General features: G+C 44.5%; 1 protein-coding gene across 3 annotated transcripts in view; it reads right to left on the bottom strand.

Moving 5' to 3' along the window:
• LOC147019490 (neuronal cell adhesion molecule-like) overlaps positions 1-22095 on the bottom strand; it is a 320000-nt gene extending 297905 nt beyond the window's left edge. For all 3 annotated transcript variants that reach the window (XM_085894024.1, XM_085894028.1, XM_085894023.1), the window contains exons 1-2: positions 21946-22095; positions 5170-5251 (exon numbers count right to left, since the gene is read on the bottom strand). The gene's annotated coding sequence lies outside the window, so the exon portion shown is untranslated. The remainder of the gene's footprint in view (positions 1-5169; positions 5252-21945) is intronic.
• Positions 22096-23034: the final 939 nt, after the last annotated feature.

The raw sequence follows: 23034 nt of genomic DNA, 5'->3' as shown, positions 1-23034 counted from the left end.
TTTTGAGGGTCATCTAAGGATAAAAATGGTCCACAGAAAAAAAATTCATCACATCATCGGTCAAGTGATTCGGCAGCCATATTGCATTAAAAAAACAGAAAACCTTCAAAAATCTTCTCTGAAGTGGCCGCATGTCGAGGCAGTACTTTACACATATGACCGCCTGTCCATGAGTAAATAAATAAATAAATAAATAAGAGTTCACACATATGATGTCATTGGTCACATGGTTTGGCAGCCATATTGGATTTATTCTAAAACCAATAAAAAAATCTTCTCCAGAACGGCTGGACAAATCGAGGGGAAACTTCACACAAGTGTTCCCCAAGCCATGGTTGTACAAGTGTGTTGAGGAATAATTGATAGGTCACATGGTTTGGCAGCCATATTGGATTTACTCTCAAACCTGTAAAAAAAATACACCACTCAAAAGAAGTCCTGGCAAGGGTCTGCAATCTCTGATTGTCTTTTTCTTGTTTATTATGTACACACATGATGAATCATAAGCCTTACTTTGCTAGTTAACAAAAAGGAAAAACAGAATCATAACGAGAACGGCACTCGGTAGAGCACATTCCTCCGCTGAACAGTTTACCTTTTGTATCCCACTGATAGGCCGGATCTGGATTCGGACCCGAACCGAAACCTGTTCTTGTCACCCAACCAACTCATCCAAGTTTCGTCAAAATCCGTCCACACCTTTTGAGATATCACGTTGTACATCATTTTTTGGCCGTATGTCTCAATTGTGAAGAATCACTTTAAAATTTCGAGTGTCCGGATCCAGATTGGGATCTTCACCACAATCAAATCAATTTGTCCTCGTCACACACCCAAGCTGCCCACCAAGTTTTGTCCGAATCCGTCCATAACATATTGAGATATCATGCTCAAAGACAGACAGACAAACCCACACAGGTGAAAATAAAACCTCCATCCACCTTCGGTGGTGGATGTAAATATGTCCACGTTGTGGGTTTTTTTTCTTCTTCTGCCATTGTAGTTGGTGCTTCAAATCCATTACCATCATGGCTACTCCACTGTTCTTCGTTAGGAGATACATAAAAATGAAAACTTCACATCTCATTACCTCGTCCTTGCATTCTCCATTGTGTCATTACAGCTCTTTATTACCCCAGTACAAGCATGAGCCCAAGCATCAACATGAACCCTTACCTCCAGGTTCACGTTATAGACCCACAAGTACCTGGCGTGTAACAAATCACTAAATCTACTCGAAAATGGAATGGAACCGAGGAGCAATCAATGGAAATTCAGGCGAACGTCAGGTTGCTACGGTCGTGTCGTATCAACACCAAGAGAACGAAACAACGCCTGTGGGGTTCGTGGAGCCAGGCTGGGAAAGGGTTAAATGGGTGCCTGCCGGGCCCCAGGTGCTCCGCAGTCGCTGGAAAGCTAATGATGTTCGTTGTAACCCTCCAAACTCACGCGCACACAGCTGAGATCCAAAGCCTATTATTCCCAGGGGAGAAGGCCATAAAAGCTTACAAGCTCAGAATTTTAAATAAATAAATAAACAAATCGTGCTGATAAAGAAGCATGGCCATCTGAGGATGTGGCACCACATACACCTGTGAAGTCGCTTTTGCGGTAGAGGCCACAGTTTGCCTGGACGGACTCACAGCAACATCAGACCATCACGAGGTTGGTCGTTGAGATTTACAGTTGACGTTTAACTCGATTGGAGTCCACATCTCCTGTCCCGTTATGAACACACGGACAGTTCTCAGTACTAGTGTAAGACGGATGGCTCATATAATAGTGGACACGTAAGAGGGGTTGCTGTGAAATTGAGATTCCGGCATGACAATGCTTTGGGTGTATGGATGAAGGGATATCAAATATAAAAGGTTTTACTGGATTATCCAACTAAATGGTAATTATCCTCTTGTACGAGTGTCATGGTTAGGTGAGCTGTTATCCCTTCATCTGTTTGAACCGACTGAAAGCCACATCGCATACAAAATACCATTATCGTCGGTGCTGCTCGAACGAGGCGATCATGCTTGACATCCTGTCTGCGTCAAATCAAGAGTGTCCTACCTGCAATTATAACAATTATTATCCTTCTCTCATCGTGGTTGTGAACAAAAACTAGACAGACACTCAGAAATATCACTGTTGTTGGTGTTACTATTTCATCATTCCCTCATTATTGTACAACATGATACCCTATCGAGAATGATGTGCAATGCATGAAATACTGTGGTTAATGTTGGGTACAAAAGTGAACCTGCAGGCCAACAATCCTTTGGACAAACGGTAGTACGCACTGCGGTGATGACGGACATGAATGTATGCAAGGCCAGACAAATGAAAGGGAGACAATTTCACACTGGAATACAAATTTGCAAAAAAAAAAAAACCTTGTTGTGGAAGGAAACGATGTACACGAGTGAACCGCCACCGCCGCCTGCGTCAGCTTTACGGAGCAAAATCAAATTGTGTTTACCTGGGGCATGTAAATCACTCATGAGTGATTAAAGAAGGTGAACTGTCATACGAGAAGCAACGCAGATGATGCAGTGGCTTCCTTTTTTGGGGGCAGAGTGCTATTTTTTTTTTCATCGAGTGGATTCCTAGCCCGACCACGGACGCAAAGCCATGACTCGAGACAATGAGCGGCATATTACGGCGTTGGTACAAATCTCCCGATGGCGATGCGCCGCACGCTCCGCAATTTGGGATGGCAATCAGTGTCCTACATGTCGGCGATGCCCCAATTAATCTCGCCAATTTGTAACCGTGAATACTGAGAGGCCGAGGTAAGAGTCCACGTGAAGACGCTGACAAAAGAAAACGCGGTAGGTGCAGTTGGGTAGGCTACTAGCCAACGGGGATTGAAAGATTCAGACTGGATAATGATGAATTAATGGCCCTGAGCATATCAACGTACCATTCCCCGAACGCAAGCGGTGCCGCCGGCTCCGACAGGAATTAGATCTGCAATGAATTGTGCTACGCTTGTCCCTTGCAGCAGTTTTACTTTCAATTGTTTTTGTGTTACCGCTGTGTATGACACGAGGTTTGTTTTTTTAGAACAACAAGCTTGTAGCAAACAGAATTGACAGATGCCAATGTTTTTGACTAGAACAAGCAACAGTGCTGTGAGGGTATCAGATGCGTTCGCCATTATTCCACGGAGAAGGAAAAGCAGGGAAACGTTATTTGTCATTTTTTCCTTGTAAGGATACTTTGCGAGAGGGAAGAAACTTCAATGTCGTGGTGAAAGACTTTACACACTTCCGTTCTACCTGCAACTTGAGCCACAGGTAGGGCACGTCGTCAAGAGCGTAGAGAGTCGGAACGATGTCTCGGTGAAAGATACGACGTGTGAATGCTTGCAAGATGCGTCCATAGTGGATGTTAGCCATGTAAGCCGTGCTACGAGAGTAACGTGATCACGCCAAGGACATTGCGAGAGTACATTTGCAAGTCCAAAGGTCAATCCAGAGGCTTTTGAAGGTACTTGTCTGTGCTCAGAGCATAAAACTTTGCACAAAATGTGGTGTCATTCAATAAATAAATAAATAAATAATAATAATAATAAAAAAAGTGAGTGAAGTCGAAGGCACGCCATCACAAATTCCCACACTTTCCACCTAAACCAAACTTGAAAGATGACAAAAAGTTTCACCACGAATGACCCAATATCAAATTTTGAGTCAAAAATTTTCTTTTCCGTTTTGACCTCTGTGACCTTAAGTCCCACCCCTACTGGGGCATGAACTGGGGTTCAAATCCCCCCAAAATATCGATACATATTTCGTGTCTCCCAAAGTTTCATTGAAAATGTTTAGAAATGTGCCCGTAATTGTATTTTTGGTATTTGACCTTGTGACCCCGCCACAGGGGCTGAGCCAAAAAAAAGATACTGCCCTTGCACATCTTGGCCATGTGGTGAACATAACTACCAAGGTTGGTGAATTTATACACAAAGGTCTCTTCTTCTTCTTTCGGCTGCTCCCGTTCGGGGTCGCCACAGCGGATCATGCGTATGATCCGCATGGTGATTTGGCACATGTTTTACGCCGGATGCCCTTCCTGACGCAACCCTGGTCGCCTCTTACGACACAGGGATATGGTACACCTATTTTAACCGGGGTATATACTGGTACTCATTTTGCCGACCTCGGAAGGATGACAGGCTGAGTCAACCCCCTGGTGTATTAATTCAGTGGTCCAACGGGGCTTGAACTCAGGACCTTTTGGATCCCAAGCTGCTGCCATAACCACTGCGCCAACACCAGGATTAATTTATAATCTAAAGGACATCAGAAATTTATACACAAAGGTAGAGGAGATAAACACACGGACAGACAGAACCAATTACAATATCCTCCCCATTTTTGTTTTTTTTTTTCCAAAAAGTGTGGGGATAAAAATCAAATCGACTCTCTACCTCACTCTCTGTGAGCTCTCTGCACAACCAGCGGATGCAAACACAACTGCAGTGCAAACCTTTAAGACACTAATAAACAATCAAAAGCTCCACAAATGACCCAGTGTAGTTGCCTGCACACCTTACAAGACGTTCCTTCATCCAGGGTGAGGCTAATGAAAAGGAACCAGCACAATGACCACCGATACAACTTCAAGGCAATGTCCAATATCAAAAGAAGGTGTCCAATATTTATTTACAATAATGACGAACTCTGTCTTTCAAGAACCATCAGATTTTAGTGTTTTAAAAAAAAAAAGCTTGCAAATACGGGTCGACATATTGCGTATTTTCCAAATTCCCCCCAATGGAACGTGCCGAGGGCTGACAGGCCGTGCCTGTGATTTCCGTGTCCATCAGAAATGAGGTATTTGCACATTGATTTTTTGTCTGAGCAACTGGCACAAAAGCATTACTCTTTTCGTACCCGACCTTCAGTCAACTGTTCGGTAATGCTTGAATAATGGACGAGGTGGAGTGAAAAATTGGAAAACTAACCCCCAAAAAGCGTTGCAGTGCTTCAGCGTGCACTACGCTGCGCAGCCTTTGAAACGTACGAGCAGTTTCACTCAAACACAGCAACACCGTACATGTAGTCGTCCCTGTAAGGTAATTCTCCCAGTCGAACCCGACACTCCATGTCATTCGTGATTGCTTATCAGATATCATCCGGGAACCAGTTCTGTGCACACCTCGACGGGCCTTACCTTCGATAATGCCAAGAAGAGACGTTGTGACATGGACCTTGACCGCTGTATCTTAAATCCACTCTTGGTTGTTCTGTTCACACTAATGGAAGACAGGGATAAAGAAAGAGGTAAAGGACATTAAAAAAAAAAAGTGCTTTTGTTTCAACCAGAAGAAAAATAATAAACAACAGAAGCCATGTGCAGAAAGTTGACATTTCCAACTTTCACCGCAACAGCAACTGACATTAAATATTGCGTCCCTCGTATAGTGATGGCTGTTCTTATCTGTCTTGCTTTCTCTGTTTTGGCTCACTTGCAATCTTCTTTTTTCCAAAACAATGACAGTAGAATGCTTCCAACGTTGGTTGTATTCCTTATCGCACCGTGCCGCTATAAACAACATGCCACTTTGCTCCATGAAAATATTTTAAAATGCAAATAGACAAATTAACCTAACCTTGGCTTGTTCTTTCTTGGTGGGAAATGAATGGACGGTTAAAGGGATAAGGATCGCCAAAATGGGCTCATCTGTTACATACAGTATCTGTCTGTAACACGTTCTTCGTAAGGCCATTGTTAGTATCGCAGAGGCCAACAAGTAAAGGCCACCTAACCCATCCATCGTTTGTATATCATGATCGCCAACTGCAGGTAGTATGAATTGGATGGATAAAATCAAGAGCAGAGGATTTGTCCAGAGTGGCAGCACACAGTGGTCTATTCATTCTGAAATATAAAGGGAGATATTTAAGGTCGACAAGCTATTGCGAGAAGCAGGGAATGAGTTCTCATTTTTGGAATGAGAACCTTCTTACAAAGCTGTTTGCAAAAAAGACACGAGCTGGCTGTTTGGACGAGTGGTTAAAGATCTGCTTTTTTAATCCATTGGTTGGTGTGGGTTCAATTCCCCTGTTTGCTCTTTCTCTGTCCTGCACTTGGCAGGTGTGTCAAACACTTCCCAATATGAGTTGAGGGAGGCCTTCATCCTGCGATGAACTGCAATCGGCTGTTTTACAGTTGTTGTTTTCAATAACATAAAGACATGATAAGGAATGAAATTTTGCAAACAAATCTAACTCATTTGGCCATGGAACCGGTGTTTCGATGCAATCACAATGCCAAATGCTTTCAAATGTCATAATGGTCAGAGTGGATTATTTTGGTTTCAGGGGTGGGATAACCTGAAATTGCTCGGGATGGGTGAGGGAGGTAAGGGAGGTAATCAATTAATTTCCATGGTCTAATCAACTAATTAATAAATAAACATACCACAAAATATTTCGGAGAAGTGAAGCTGGAACATGATCGAAACGTTCCGTAGAAAAGACTGGTGGATCTTCTAACTAAAGATGACCCTTTAATTAGAACGGCCAACGAGGTCGTGAAAACATCAAATGTTCGAAGTTTGATTCAAAGCAACTGGAAAAGCATTTCATAAAAGTCATATCGATTGAAGCAGAGAAGTAAGCAGCAGGTGCTTACACCATGGATGCTTCCAATAAGATATTGGGTGTTTGTCATGGAAAATATCAATCTTATCGTGACATTTCATTTCAGGCGACACAACGTGTCGGAAAAAAAAAAAATAATAGTCTTACTCGGTCAATGATTATTCTCACTCCATGAGAAATTAATTTGATTAATCAGCGGTGAAGGGAATGCCTGGTGTTGGCTTAAATGGTTAGAGTTGTGGGTTTGGGATCCTTGGATCCTGAGTTCAAATCTTGCTCAGCTGTTGAATTAATACCAGGTGGGGTTGACTCTGCCTGTCATCCTTCCGAGGTCGGCACAATGAGTGCCAGCATGCTGGTATCCTGTGTCGGAGTGGCGACCCGTCGAGGATTGTGCCCAATAGCCAAGGAGACTGTTTAGGCAGCACAAACGCTCTGCACAGAGTATGGTCCCAATGGATGGATGGATGGATGGATGGATGGATGGAAGGGAATGAGTTCACACCTGAATAAAGCAAGTGATATGCAAACCCAAGTTGTGTTTGGATTTGTCAATGCATGTAAATCACAAGCAAGAAGCGCAGCAGCTTTGAATAACTTGCATTCCCAACAAATGTGTGGAGAACGATTTTGAAAACAAAACAAAAAGAACTTTCTACATCACTGATTACCGTACAGTAAGTCAGACAGGATGACTAAAATACATCATTTACCGCCGGAACATCAGGGACGATGCAAAGCTACAATTAGGGGATTTCAAACCATTTGTGCCTTACATGAAATTCCATGTAATTATGCCACATTGCACAGCCATCTCTCCAGCTTTATAACCGCGGGCAATGGGGCACCGGAATATGCTGGACACGATTAATCATCGGGACGAAGGAGGGAGTGAATGGTGAGACCGATCATGGAATCAGACACGCACAATATTAGCATTGTGGCTCGCACTACCGGAAACGCATCACTCGGACACGTCCCGACACTTTGCACATTATTCATCGGTGCCACGTGCCCGGGTTGATATGGGGCACTGATGTCTCTGAGAGACTCATCTACAGAAACTGTTGGTGAGTGGTGGGACTTGGTGAGGCCAAAGTGCAAAAAGCATCCGACTTGTCAAAATTATTCTCAACCATCATCACCGATACTTGGCCAAGCAAAAAAAGACCCTCTAACACAAGCATTGATATATCGTCATCAAGGGCTGACATGATGGCTTAGAGGCGTGGCGCACACTCGCCTCTGAACTGTCTAGCCTGGGTTTGAATCCCGACCCAGCTATAAACGGTCATTCCGGTGTTTCACAAGCAGGGTGATTCATCAATGTGTGTCGCCTCTTCGATGTACGATATGTTGGTCAGTCGATGTTGTTATTCTGTTTGCGTTTGTCGCCTGCAGGTCACAATTCGAAACCGATCATCATGAAACTTTACCAAGTTGTAGAGGTGGTCTCAACTGAGAAGCCTGTCGATTTTGAGGTCTAAGATCAAAGGTCATCGTGAGGTCAAATTTCTGAAATTGGCATTTTTCATCCGATCGACTTGAAATTTGAACAAGATTTGCAATGTTACGTCACTGAATTGGGAAACCAACTAATTTTTGAGGTCAAAAGGTCAAAGGTCAACTCAAGGTCAAACTTCTAAAATCATTCATTTTCAACTGAAAAATCGTCAATTTACATCCTATTCACTCGACTGTTGAACAGGATTTGCAAAGTCCATCAGTGAATTGGGAAAGCAACTACTTAATTTTAATCGTTTAATTTCCATCACAGAATATATTAATGCATGGAATGGTAGTGGCTGAAAGGTAGTGGCAGCAGAAAAAGTAGATAAGTTTAAATTAGAATTAGAGAGGTTCCTGTAAGTATTTGAGACAGAGGGGTATGGGGATGTTGACAGGGCTTTTTAGGTAGTTTGAGTATTGATGGGTGATTGTGTCCAGGTGTACGGAGTGTTGTTGGTAGGGGTCTTGCCAAGGGATGTTGTGTGGTTGATGTTGTGCGTTTTTAACCAAGCCCACGCTCCCTCCCCTGAGGGGAAGAGGAAAAAGAAGAAAAAAAAAATACAAAAACAAAAAAAAACATAAAAAATAAATGTTTTTTTGTTTGGTTTTTTGCATTTTCTTCCTTGGATCTTGTGTCGATAAATTAGTGTGGTGTTCGTGCAGACATGATGGGCTGAATGACCTCCACCCGTGTTAGATTTCCTTGTATTTTTGAGGTCGAAAGGTCAAAGGTCAACTCGAGGTCATACTTCTAAAATCATCAAATTATATTTGAAAAATTGTCAATTTTCATCTGATTCACTTGGTAATTAAACATCAATTGCAAAGTGCAATCACTGAATTGAGAGACCAACTATTTTTGAGATCAGAAGGTCAAAGGTCAACTCAAGGTCAAAAAACTTCTAAAATCATCAATTTTCAACTGAAAAATCGTCAGTTTACATCCTATTAAACTTGGAGGTTGAACACAATTTGCATAGTCCATCACTAAATTGGGAAAGCAACTATTTTTGAGGTCAAAAGGTCAAAGGTCAACTCAAGGTCAAACCTCTAAAATCATCAATTTCAATCTGAGAAATAATCAGTTTTCATCCCATTGACCTGAACTATGATTAATATTGTGAATTTTAAACTCGATGAAATGGACAATTTGGTGTATCTATGAAAAGCTTTGGAGACGGGGGGTGGATTTTGCAAGTGCTGTATCTTTCTCTGCACGTTGTCTTTTTCTTGTTTGTTTGTTTGTGTGTGTGCAGGATATTTCAAAAAGATGTGGAGTGGACGGATCAGGATGAAATTTTGTGGACAGGTTCGGTGTGTGACAAGGACGAACTGGTTAGATTTTAGTGAAGATCCGGATCCGGCAACTAGAATTATTTCAGTGATTCTTCACTATTCAGAGATCGGGCTAAACCGATATATAGCACGATATCTGAAAAAGTTGTGGACGGATTCGGATGAAACTTGGTAAACACACGAGGTGTGTGTGGCAAGGAAGAATTGATTCGATTTTAGTGAATATCCGGATCCGGATCTGGATTCGATAATAATTTAATTTTTAAAGCGATTCTTTACCATCGAGAGATATGGCCCAAAAGGATATACAGCATAGTATTTCAAAAATGTATTGGGCCCAATATATTCTCGTGGATCAGGCATTGCGTGGTGGAGGTATGCGCTCTATCGGATGCCCTTCTAGTTATGAACTGTCATCCTGGTGTTTCAAAGGTAGAGCAATTTGATCCATATGTGTGTCATCCATCAGATGGACGTTAAACTCACTGTGCCGTCTGCTGGCATTAGTTGTTAGCTGTTAAATATCGCATGGTATCTTTTACAAATAATAGTCGAGATATCATCAGCATCCTGGAAAAACACGAAAAACCACCCTTGCCAAGAGACTGCTTAGGCAGCAGTGATGCTCTGTCGAGTGTGTCATACATTGACGATGATGATGATTTGAAAATATAAATCGAATTGTTTTTGTAAAAGCAATGCTACAGTCACAAACATTATGACATAAGCGGCATGACGTCATAAACTTCCATACAAACAAGTGTGTGTGTGTGTGTGTGTGTGTGTGTGTGTGTGTGTGTGTGTGTGTGTGTGTGTGTGTGTGTGTGTGTGTGTGTGTGTGTCAGTGCCTTCCTGGCATAATGTTGAAGCTTGTCTCTGTTGTCTGAATCTTGTCTGAACAAAACAAGCATCGTGTGTTGCTTCAACCCATTTTCTAAACCGAGCGCATGGTGTGTGTGTGTGTGTGTGTGTGTGTGTGTGTGTGTGTGTGTGTGTGTGTGTGTGTGTGTGTGTGTGTGTGTGTGTGTGTGTGTGTGTGTGTGTGTGTGTGTGTGTGTGTGTGTGTGTGTGTGTGTGTGTGTGTGTGTGTGTGTGTGTGGAGCTGGATGCTGAATTTCTATCAATATTTGAACTTTTCGATGCTATTGAGAATCAAACAACGGCAATCAAGGATATGCATGATAATAATTATAGAGGTGAGCATTATCTTGCCTTTCCATTGAAACAAAAGGAGAGAACTAAAAATTCAGTACAAAAACACAAAATAAAGGATATACTGTATAGGCCTATAAAAAGGATGACTCAAAAAATCTCCTCGCTTCATTTCGTACCTTTTGTATCCTATTATAAATAGCAAATCAAATTTGCTCAAATTCCAAATGCAAGGTTCCGTCAACCTGTCTAAATTGAGATAAATTTTGAATTCGTAATTATTTGTCCAATTAGTTATTACCTTTTTTTGGGGGCTCTTCCATAAAGTGGTCTCAAAGATGATTTGGTAAAGGGTATCGACCTTATTTGGTGCATGGTGAAATGGCACATTGGTCTTCATAAGATACTGTGCACATGATATTCTGTTAATTTTTGTTTAAATTTGTTTGTTTGAATTAATTCAAAAGTTGGAATGTGATGGCAGTGTCATAAAAATGGGGGCTAAGTACATTACCAATGGCAATAACTTTCCCTTTTTAGAAGTTTTTAGCTCAAAAAAAAAAAATGGGAGCCAAGTTCATCCTCATTAAGCAGTGTTTCATCCGCAATGCTAAATGTAAATTGGCCCATTTTTGATCATACTATTCAGAATAACGAGTCACAGGCTGCTTTCAGCAATTACTTAATCTCTATATCGTAAAAGAGAACGTCAGATAAGCATTAGTGGAATCCAACCAACAATTTTCCAACAATACAACCAATTGATGCACCATTGGAATCTGATCTACAAGCTGAACTACATGCGGACTGTTTGTCGTTGCCTTGTGGAAGCATCAGGAATGGCCTGGCAGGGGTTTGCATTTCTTGGGGCCTGTCATTCCAGAGCATAGAAACGGGTCGCCACATCAACAGTATGGCAGCAGCTGTGCTAATCTGGCATTCAGTCATAAGGCCAAGTGGCCATTGAGGATGGTGATGCAGGAAGAGATGGATCAAGGGAAGACTCTTTACCTTCTGAAAGTGAGTTTGCCTGCGCTGCTCTGCTATTCGAAGTATCCATTTCTAAATTTCAAAATAAACAAAGGAAAACAGCAAAATATAAATGTTGTAATTCAATCACCATTATTTGTTGTGCAGAACAATGTTGCTGGTTTCCATCATTGCAGATTTATAGTAAACCCAATTCAGTCACAAGAAGAGTTAGTCCTGGGAAAACAATAAAATGCCAAAAAGAAAAAAGAAAAAAAAGAAAGGAAGAAACCAAAACACAATATAATGTTATTTGATAAAGAATAAGGCTTTGTTTTTGTGTTTTTTTATTGAAAGAGACAAATGGGCAGAACCAAAAAATGGACATCAGAGAATTCCCATTCCCACAATGACTATCTACTCGCTCATTGATCTCTGGTTCACCTGATGGGAGCAGGTTAGCTGAATGCATCATTTCCTGAGCTACAAGTTGTCCTGTCTCAGATCAATGACTGGGGATGTCAGATCACCAAAATGTGAAAATACACACCAGAATGACCGTGGTATTTGTTCATTTTGGTGTGTGTGAATGTGTGTCTGTGTGCCAGTGTGTGTGTGTCCTCCATAACTCCGAAACCATGAAACCTCGCAGCCTGAAACTTTGCAAGCATACTAAGGGAACTCCAAGGAAGTGCAGGAGTGAAAATTGGGTGTTTGGTTTAATTAAAACACCCCTTTTGAAGATAATTAACGGCCTTACTTAATTATATCCTATATTATGTACATTCTGGGTTACCTTGCTGGGGTCTGAAGCTGCCATGTTTTTTGGCCTGCTCAACCATGCCTTGACCTGGAACAGGCCGCAACCATTTCTTAACGATAGTTTGTTTTTTTCAATATCCTCACTCATTATCTAATGCCTGTTCATCATAGCTACAAATCGCTGGATACGTTGCAATGCTTATAAATGCCCATAGACACCAGCGTTCATGGTGCTGTTTCATTTCCACACATGCGATAACCTCAAGAATCTTTTAAAGTTAGCCGAATTACAAAATTTAAGCTCCAGAATTGAACTTGGCAGCAGTTCCAACTGCTAATCATAAATTTTTTTAAAAGTGTTCATTTGTCCAATTTGGAAGTGCTTGATATTTTGGGCATTGCCAGGGGGTTGTTTAATATGACGGTTCGGTGATTGCTAATCACTTGCAAAGCATGCCATTCCTTCTGAACCATTTTGTTGGAGTGATTAAGCCACTTGTCGAGCGCTCTGCAATATTCGCAATGTCACTGAATACTGTATATGGAACGACTTGAACAAAGTTCAGAGGCCACTCGCCTGTGATGCCCCCTAATTGTTCTGCAGTCACTTCGGCATTGTAGAATACAAAAAAATGAAAAAAAATGAAACGTTTCATTTACATCACGGCAGGATAGCCGAGAGGAATGCACACGCTCAAAATTTTCTAGTCTGGGTTTGAATCCCCACCCAGATATAAGCTGTCATCCTGGTGTTTCACAGGTAGAATGATTCAGAAATGTGCATGCCGTTAAACTGGACGTGATATCTGCCAGAATCCCCCCGCACCCTCCTCCTCTTCCTCTTCCTTCCCCTCCCCGGCCGCTCTCTCCTCCCCTCCCCTCCCTCGTTCCTCTCTCTCCCTCTCTCGCCCACCCCTCTCCACACCTCTGTAAGTCTCTCCCAATCTCCGAACATATCTGGACGATGGTTGTGCCCAGATGGTGATCATCTCCGCATACATTCGGATGGTAGTTATGTCCGGTTGGTGGTTATTTCTGGATGGACCCGACCCTCTCACTGCCTAAATTTTCATTTTTTTTCATTTATATATATTTTCATTTCCGGATGCTTTCCGACGGTTCTGTAAAGCTATTTCTAACCCCTGACTGATTGACTCACTCACCGACTGATATTAACAATCGGTACCTTCCGGGTGACACAGAAGGCTGAAATTTTGCGTGCTGATGGATAATGAAGCCGGTACATGGAAAAAAATCAAAGAACTATTGGAAAGCATTCAAAAATGAAAATATAAATAAATGGAAAAAACAAATAAAAATCAATAAATGAAAAATCAAATGCAGGTGAGCGACCCGAGAAAATGGACAAGCACAGTTCGTATGCTTACAGAATGTGTAAGCACAACTGCTACTACATTATATTTATATATATATATATATATATATATATATATATATAAATAATGCAAAACAAAAATTAAAAAACAAACAAGAAAAAGAGCAATCAGAGATTTAAAGTGGAATAAATTTCAATTTTTTTGTCACCGATCTTCACAAAATACCCCACAATGACAAAGTGAAAACATGTTTTTAGAATTTATTACAAGTTCATTAAAAATGAAAAGCTGAAATGTCTTGTGTCAAAAAGCATTCCACCCCCTGACTCAATACTTTGTAGAAGCACCTTTGGCAGCAATTACAACTTCGAGTCTTCTTGAGTATGTCTGTGTCAGCTTCACACATCTGGGATTTGTGGATTTTCTCCCATTCTTCCTTGGAGATTTGCTCAAGCTCCGTCAAGTTGGATGGGAGTGTCGGTGAACAGCAATCTTCAAGTCTTTCCACAGATTCTCAATGGGATTCAAGTTTGGGCTTCGGCTGGGCCACTCAAGGACGTTCATGTTCTTGCCCTGAAGCCATTCCAGTGTTTCGTTGGCTGTATGCTTGGGGTCATTGTCCTGTTGGAGTGTAAATCTTTGCCGCAGTTGAAGGTCTTTTGCACTCTGAAGCAGGTTCTCCTCTAGGATTTGCCTGTGTTTGGCTCCATTCATTGTTCCCTCTATCCTAATAAGCATCCCAGTCCCTGCCGCTAAAAATCATCGCCATAGCATGATGCTGCCACCACCATGCTTCACGGTCGGGATGGTGTTGGATGGGTGATGAGCTGTGCTTGGTTTCCGCCAGACGTAGCGCTTTGCATTCAGGCCAAAGAGTTCAATTTTCATCTCATCAGAATAAAGAATCTTTTGCTTCATGCTCTTGGAGTCTTTCACGTGCCTTTTTGCCAACTCCAGGTATGCTGTCATGTGCCATTTTCTCAGGAATGGCTTCCATCTGGCCACTCTCCCATAAAGCCTCAATTTATTTAGTGCTGCAGAGACTGTTGTCCTTCCAGCAGGTTCTCCCATCTCAGCCAAGGAACTCTGTAGTTCTGTCAGAGTGGTAATTGGGTTCTTTGTCACCTCCCTGACAAAGGTCCTTCTTGCCCAGTTGCTCTCAGTTTGGTCGGGTCGCTTTCTGAAGGCACTGTAGCTATTAACAGGATCCTTTCATCCCCGCTTCCTGTCTCGGCTGGAGTGCTCCAAGGCAATGTCTTGGGTCCAATCTTGTTCCTCAACTTTATCAATGATCTTTCTGATTCCCTGGAAAATCTTGCCTATCTCTTTGCTGATTATTCTACCTTCTGCCATATAATTTCTCATCCTTCGGACAGACAGGCAGACAGCAGCCTCTTCCCTCTCTGCAGACCTTGATAGAACCAGGAGCTGGTATAACACTGGAAATATGACTTTCAACCCTCCAAAAAAACTGTGTCTCTGTCTCTCGACCGTCTGGCAAACCATCCCATCTACGTCCGAAACAAACCACTTGAAGAGGTCAAGTCACTCAAACATTTGGGCCTCACAATCAACCATGATCTTTGACGAGCCATATTTCCAAGATGGCCTTCAAAGCCAGCCGCTGACTGGGAACCCTTTGTCGTGCAAGGTCTTTCCTTGGCCAATTTGAACTTTTGACAACCTCCAAGACCTTCATTCACAGCTTGATGGAATACTGCTCTCCACTTTGGGCTGGCGCACTGCCTCACGCCTTGCCCTTGTTGTTGCTGCCATGGAAAGCAAGGGCCTCAAAATCTTTGGGATCTCACATGATGAAGCTGAGTGTCGAGGCCTGTTATTCGTATATCACAGACAGTTTGGTGGCCTCTCTGTATTCTACCACCTCTATTTTGGTCTTGCACCCTCTTCCCTCTGTCCTCTCTTGGCTCTGTTCCTCCCAGGTTTCAACAGGGTGCACATGGTCTGCCAGTCACCCTTTTCTTGTTAAAATCCCAAAATCTAAACCTCCACTCATTTTTTTTCCCTTCCTTTCTCTCACCTGTGGAACCAACCTCCCCAGTCTGTTCAGTCCCCTTCTTCAAGACAGCTGTTAATGGTACAGATATGGAATGACATCCCTCAAGCCTTCTTCAACCATCTTGTGTCCTCAATCAGGCACCGTCGCCAAGCGCGTTTCAACGCAAATGGGGGTCACACCAGATACTGAGCTGTGAACTGACTTTTGACCGCAACCCTCTTCAAGCCTCCAGGGAAATGCCTTGCACACATGTGTTGACATTCTCATCAAGCACTAAATATTGATATGCCCAAATAACGTGTGTGTTTGTTCTCATTTCTCATTTCGGTGTGTATATGATGCACAGGAACTTATTCCGTTCATATACACGCAAAAAATACCCTGAACAACGGGATCAATTTTGTGCAGAAGGAACCAATATGATGCACCTGGCATGTGTAATATATAGCTTTCACCTGAATTATCTGGAGCCAGCCACAAAGCTCAAAGCCCTCCAAAAGCAAAAACAGCAGGGAAGCTCTTTTAACTGCAAGGGGGAAAAAAAAAAAAGCTGAAAAATCAAAACCCAATACTTATCCATTGCAAATTCACTTTGGCTTCCTTTGAATGCACACATTGCATGTTCGCTGCATTTGAGTCGTCAACAGTGTCGCCACGAAACCATGTCAGCTGCATTTCAGTTTCGGTTTCGTTCATTAAATGAAAACCATCCTGACTGTGCCAGACCAATGATGGCTCAAAGATGGAGAGACGTTAGTTATTACAGGAATAGAATATGAAAAGAGAAGGGAAGGCAGAAAGCACAGCTTGGAGACGGGGAGAAACGGACATGTAAGGATCCGCGTTCCAGAAGAAAGAAACGTTTCATTAGCTTCATAGTAAGAAGGATCAACCAGGAAATCATCTGGAGGGCTTTCATCCCATCAAACATGATGGACTTCAGAAAGAGATCAGCAGCGAGTATTGCGTCTCGGAAGACCTGAGCCTTGCCCTGCTGTGCAAATGCTGTTGTTAAGTATCTGGTAAGAATTTTTGCAGACACTACATGAAAGGTTGATTGTAAATTCCTTCAAGAAAATAAAAGTGCAATAAATTTTATGAATGGAAATATTTTCTTTTTCACGAATCTTCAATGAAAACATCAATCCAAAGATTGTCGATGAGAAACATTAAAAGGTGGAGTCACTTTCATTCCTTTGTTTTCCCCTTTTCCACGAGTGTAGTCGTTGAAGACCCGACGGCCTACATATTCCTTTTGACTTTCTTCCTTGCAGCGGTGAACTGACGTTCAGGTCAAACACCACAGAGGGAGGTGGTGGGCTTGGGATCCTAGGATCCTGAGTTCAAATCCCACTCGGCTGTTGAATTCATACCAGGTGGGGTTGACTCTGCCTGTCATCCTTCCGAGGTCGGCAAAATGAGTGCCAGCACGCTGGTATCCTGTGTCGGAGTGATGACCTGCCCAGGATTGTGTCCAATAGCCAAGGAGACTGCTTAGGCAGCACCACCCCTCTGCACAGTCTGTCCCAATGGATGGATGGACCATAGAGGGACTAGATCGACGCTCGGAAGAACGCATACCTCCACCAGGCGGAACAGTTTACGTTTTGTTGCTCACCGATAATCTGGATCTGTGCCCGGACCTGAACCAAAGTAGAATCATCCAGCAAGTTGTCATAATCCGTCCATACGTTTTTCAGATATCGTGCTACATATCGGTTTTTTTTGGCCCCATCTCTCAATGGTGAAGAATCACTTGAAAAAAATTTCTCATATCCAGATCTGGATCTTCACCAGAATCAAATCATACGCTCCTTTTCACACACCCAACCTGTCCACAAAGTTTTGAGATGTCCCGCTCACGGACAAACAGACGAGGGTGAAAACATAACCTCCGTCCACCTTCGGTAGTGGAGGTCAAAATCCTTTTGACGACGAGAGGTGAAACTGGTGATGAACGAAAGAAGAAATTTTACATCATTTTTGTCTTTATCCAATTTTGCATTGGCGCCTTTACTTAATGACTCAACATCATTCGAAGAATCATCTGTGAACATCAAATTAGAAACAAAATCAAAACTTGCAATGGACTGTCTGACCATGACTAGCCCATGTCATGCGGCTTTGCTTTGCGTGGCATTTCAATTTTCGATAAACGTATCATAATTGCCTAACAGTGTCGATGAAAACCCCCAATTGTATTCTGCACCACCGAGTTGAAATATCCAACAAAAGGGTCTCCAGGGTCGACGTAAACGAACTTGCAAAGCCCTTGTGCAAAAGAAAAGAATTACAAAAAAAAAAAGAAATGGGAAAAATATTCTAATTGTGACCCCCACCTTCAACTTCAACCTAATCCCAGTTTGAGCATCCCGAGCACGTACATTAATATTTATACAGGTGTGTTTAACCACCTGGGCCGAGTAATTTGCTGGCTTAGTGCAAAAACTATATTTTTGTTTGTTTTATTATTTTGATTTTTTTTCAACTCGAGTTCCAACTGCAAGTGTGCTTCACAAAGCAGGTTTGTTCGTGAATGGTCCACTTGGCTCTTCCCTCCTGGAACCATTTTAGTCCTCAAAGCAGCCAAACCAATTCAAGTCCACGAGACTTTGAGCAGGGTGGTGGTATAAGTATCTCAAGGCAGCTATAAACTGTCATCCCAGTGTTTCACAGGCAGGGAGAGGCATCGTCACATGTGACGTCCATCGTAAGGGTATTAAGCCAAACCCTCCTGCCGAGCACTGCTCTTTAGTAGAGGGTGAAGATCCCACGGTGTCTTTTGCGAAGGGCAGGTGAGTTATCGCAGGCACCCTGAACAGATTACAAATTCCTGCCACCTTCAGTCGACCGTCAGACCTGGCCAGCAGGTTCGTGAAGGACGGGCCAAAAAAAAACTTTCCCTGGCTGACCCCCACAAGAAAGTAATGGCCTTATGGTGAGAGCGCCAACTCTGAATCCGAGAAGTCATTGGTTCAAACCGCGGCCAAGAGTCACACCAAAGACCATTTTAAAATGGAACGTCCTGCTTCATTGCTTGCTGCTCAACATTTGAAAGGATCGAGCACAGATAAACAAAGACGGGAGGGCAATGGCAAACAACCCAGTATGACCCTTGCCAAGAAACTGCTTCAAAATATGGTCCATCAAATGAAAATATAAGTAGAAACCGCAACGTAAGATACGTTTGGAGGAGAGTGTAGGCGGTTCTTGAGGAAAGTGGCAAATTTTGTATCTGAAGATGAGGCTGACTCTCAGCATTCATCAATTTTTAATGGATTTTGAAAAATCAAATAACGTCCTTGGTTAAGTGGCCAAAGCATAACATTTGCTCGAGTCCTGCGCCTCGCTTTGCCAAGGATGCAGAATCATTTTCAGCACAAATGCCAAGGACACATTTCACATGTATCAAGATAACGTGTTAAATACCAGGCTGCCATTCAAGCCATTGGCAGCCACTTATTCCCGGACTGCCCAAGTGTGTAAAAATGTCATCAAATGCTCTCCTCCCTTTCATCCGACTCCCCCTTCTCATTAGCGGTAATCAACATTTATCTCGTCCTCCGAAATACATCCTCGGCAATGTGGGAACAGGTATACCTTGCAATATGCGATCACAGAGCCCGCAAGATACGGAGGCCAGTTAAAAGCAAAGCGGCCAGCTTGCGACCTTCGGTGTCTAGATATCTGAGAAAATTTACATAACAATGGTCTTAGCGGCTCAACATTAACCCCTGAGCAATGAATCACGTGCTAGAAAGCTCTACAGCCGCGAGCGGACCCCAAGAGAACACCACAGTCCTTTGGCAGTTGAACGCGGTTCATGGATACTTTTTATTCTTTTGTGGCCACCCGACTGGCCAGGGTCATGCTCAGGTGAGACCCCGTTCAGATCGTCTTATCACCCCAACTGTAGTTTCCTTTGTTCACTGGGGGTAGCCTTCCGAGAGGCACCGCCCAAAACGTGCCGCTCACAGGCAGTTATGGTGGTTCTAATGGGCACGGAGGCAACACCATCAGGAGGTGAGAAAAACAAATAGATAACTGGAAGGGCACTCGGTAGAGCGCATATCTCCACCATGTAATGCCCGATCCACAAGAACATATCGGGCCCATTACATTTTTGAAATATCGTGCTCCGGATCTCTCAATGGTGAAGAATCACTTGAAAAATTAAATAATTCTCGTATCCAGATCCGGATCTGGATCGTCACCAAAATCAAATCAGTTCGTCCTCGTTACACACCCAACCTGTCCATAAAATTTTATCCGGATCCGCCCACAAATTTTTTGAGTATCCTGCACACAAACAAACAAACAGAGAGGTGTGAAAACATGACCTACTTCACCTTCGTGGTGGAGGCAAAAAGTGAAACACCTGAACTGGTCCAAAAATATCACAAACTACCGAGTTGAGAAGAGCCCGATACTGAACGTAACATGCGAATACTATGATGTTAGGAAACACAAAAGGACATGCACAATGCCATGGTTACCGATATTCCCACTCTGGGGGACGATGTCACAATTAGCATTGTCGTTTTCACAATTAGCAACAACTCCTGCAGTTCATTACAGATCGGGTTCATGAAGATACCACGAACAGCCATCCTGGTGTGCAAGAGTCCACATAAGGACAGGGTAGCCTGGTGTTGGCTCAGCGGTTAGGGTGGCGGCTTGGGATCCTAGGGTCCTGAGTTCAAGCCCCGTCGGCCGCTGAAATAATACACCAGGGGGGTTGACTCAGCCCGTCATCCTTCCGAGGTCGGCGAAATGAGTACCAGTTCCAGTGTGTGTACTGGTAGGGGGGCACTGTATCAGCGACACAGTTGCGCTTCAAGAAATGATAGCTACCCCGGCAGCCAAGCTGCCATACGACCACCAGGGCAAGGTCGGGGTCATCGAATACCATTTGTGGTCAGATGCCCATTGGACATTGGTATGGACCTTTCGCTGGGGACACGGCTGACATCCCGTGGTGGTTTCGTGGAGGAAATGAAAAGGTTTTTCCTGCACACACACACAACGTCGTTCTCAACGTTCTTCAGAAGCAGACTTGGCACTCTCCGTCCCTCTCGTGTCCCCCAAACAATGCGCCGCACACCCACTCAAGGACAGCCCTGGAGAGTGGACCCGTCCCTCTCGTGTCCCCAAACAATGCGCCGCACACCCACTCAAGGACAGCCCTGGAGAGTGGACCCGTCCTTCTCGTGTCCCCAAACAATGCGCCGCACACCCACTCAAGGACAGCCCTGGAGAGTGGACCCGTCCCTCTCGTGTCCCCCAAACAATGCGCCGCACACCCACTCAAGGACAGCCCTGGAGAGTGGACCCGTCCCTCTCGTGTCCCCAAACAATGCGCCGCACACCCACTCAAGGACAGCCCTGGAGAGTGGACCCGTCCTTCTCGTGTCCCCAAACAATGCGCCGCACACCCACTCAAGGACAGCCCTGGAGAGTGGACCCGTCCCTCTCGTGTCCCCCAAACAATGCGCCGCACACCCACTCAAGGACAGCCCTGGAGAGTGGACCCGTCCCTCTCGTGTCCCCAAACAATGCGCCGCACACCCACTCAAGGACAGCCCTGGAGAGTGGACCCGTCCCTCTCGTGTCCCCAAACAATGCGCCGCACACCCACTCAAGGACAGCCCTGGAGAGTGGGACACCCGACAGGATGGAGCTGCTCCTGGAGGAGCAATACACCTGACTCCCACCACCTTTGTTTGAGCACCGGCGCTTTCGCTCATTATCACTGCTCGAGGAACAGCTGAGAAACCTTCGGACCTTTGTGGTTGGCGGTGATTGGTGATGGAGGGAAAGGGATGAAGAGAGGGCGAGGTGGTCCACGTGCAGAATTATGGGGTTTGAAGGTGAGGGTGCTGTTTAACCACACCTCGGGAATCCCGTTAGAGAACACCTTGCAAGCGGTTACTGTCTTTCTTCCTTTTTACCCACGAACCCCAAATTCATATCCACGGGAGGGACTGCTGTTCATTATATGGATCCGGCAATATTTATCCCGCCATCTCACATCGGACCGAGAAATTAAGGATTTGGAACGAGCATCCGGAAAGGTTGGGACGTAACACACAGCACGGATTCGAGACGCCCCCGGCTCGTGCGAGCACAGCCATGCGTCGCAAGCACCCGTGATGCAGTGCCGGCACGAGAATGGAGCGCACGGCGAAAAGGCACGGCAGCACGGGCACGGTTCGCGCCCTGGAGGCACGCGCAGCCAGCCGGCAGGTCATCGCGGGGGTCGCGGGGTCCCAGCGCACGCGCGCGCGCGCCCACTCACCTGCAGCGGCATGCTCGGGCCCGCCTCGCAGCGACCCTCGGCCGTCGGTGGTGCAAAGCGCTGCGGCGGCACGACAAGTGGGTCGGGCTTTGTGCCTCCTGGTTCCGCCCATCATCACGCCTGCACCAATGACCCCGCACTCATTCACTCGAATCGGCCGCTCTGCCGAGTGTTCGTGCCTCTTCCAATCTGTTATCAAGAACAACAATTAATTAATACCGGTCACGTGTCGTCTCATCTCATCTCGGGGGTTGGAGGCTTGAGCTTAATTCAGTGAATCAACAAAGGATATTGTGAAAAGATTTCCAGGTGATTGGTGCAAATGCACGCACTCCACCCTGGGCAGCATTTCAAGGTGTGGTGCACGGGGCCACGACAAAACAGGGCCCCCCACAAAACAGGGGGCTCAGACAAAATAGGCAGCCCCGACAAAACAGGGGGCCCCGACAAAAAAACAAAACAGGGAGCCCCGACAAAACAGGGGGCCCCGACAAAACAGGGGGCCCCGACAAAACAGGGAGCCCCGACAAAACAGGGGCCCGCACAAAACAGGAGCCCCAACAAAACAGGGAGCCCCGACAAAACATGGGCCCCCACAAAACAGGAGCCCCAACAAAACAGGGGCCCGCACAAAACAGGGAGCCCCGACAAAACAGGGGGCCCCCACAAAACAGGGGGCCCCAACAAAACAGCGGTCCCCGACAAAACAGGGGGCCCCAACAAAACAGGGGGCCCCGACAAAACAGGGAGCCCCGACAAAACAGGGGGCCCCTGACAAAACATGGGCCCCCACAAAACAGGGGGTCCCGACAAAACAGGGGGCCCCCACAAAAAGGGCCATTTCAATTCTAATGCACTTTAAGGACTTTTTAAGCAAATAAATTGATGGAGGAGATTTTTAGGCCAATTTTATGCAGGTGTCGCAAGACCTTCGGTTTGGCCACAATTGTACGTTATAAAAGATTTCCTCGCCAGACACTAATCAGTTCGTTTTTTTCAGGTCAACTTAAGTGACCAAATATTTGTTTCTCAGAAAGAGTTGCATTTGCAGTTGCAGTTGCTTGCATTATTTTCTGGAAGCACGGCTGT

This window comes from Eptatretus burgeri, chromosome 9, assembly GCF_056783735.1.
Source record: "Eptatretus burgeri isolate ZD-2024b chromosome 9, Ebu_testis_v1, whole genome shotgun sequence".
In the NCBI taxonomy this organism is placed as follows: Eukaryota; Metazoa; Chordata; class Myxini; order Myxiniformes; family Myxinidae; genus Eptatretus; species Eptatretus burgeri.
The sequence above is the reverse complement of the archived record's forward strand: the minus strand, read 5'-3'. Positions and strand labels throughout refer to the sequence as shown.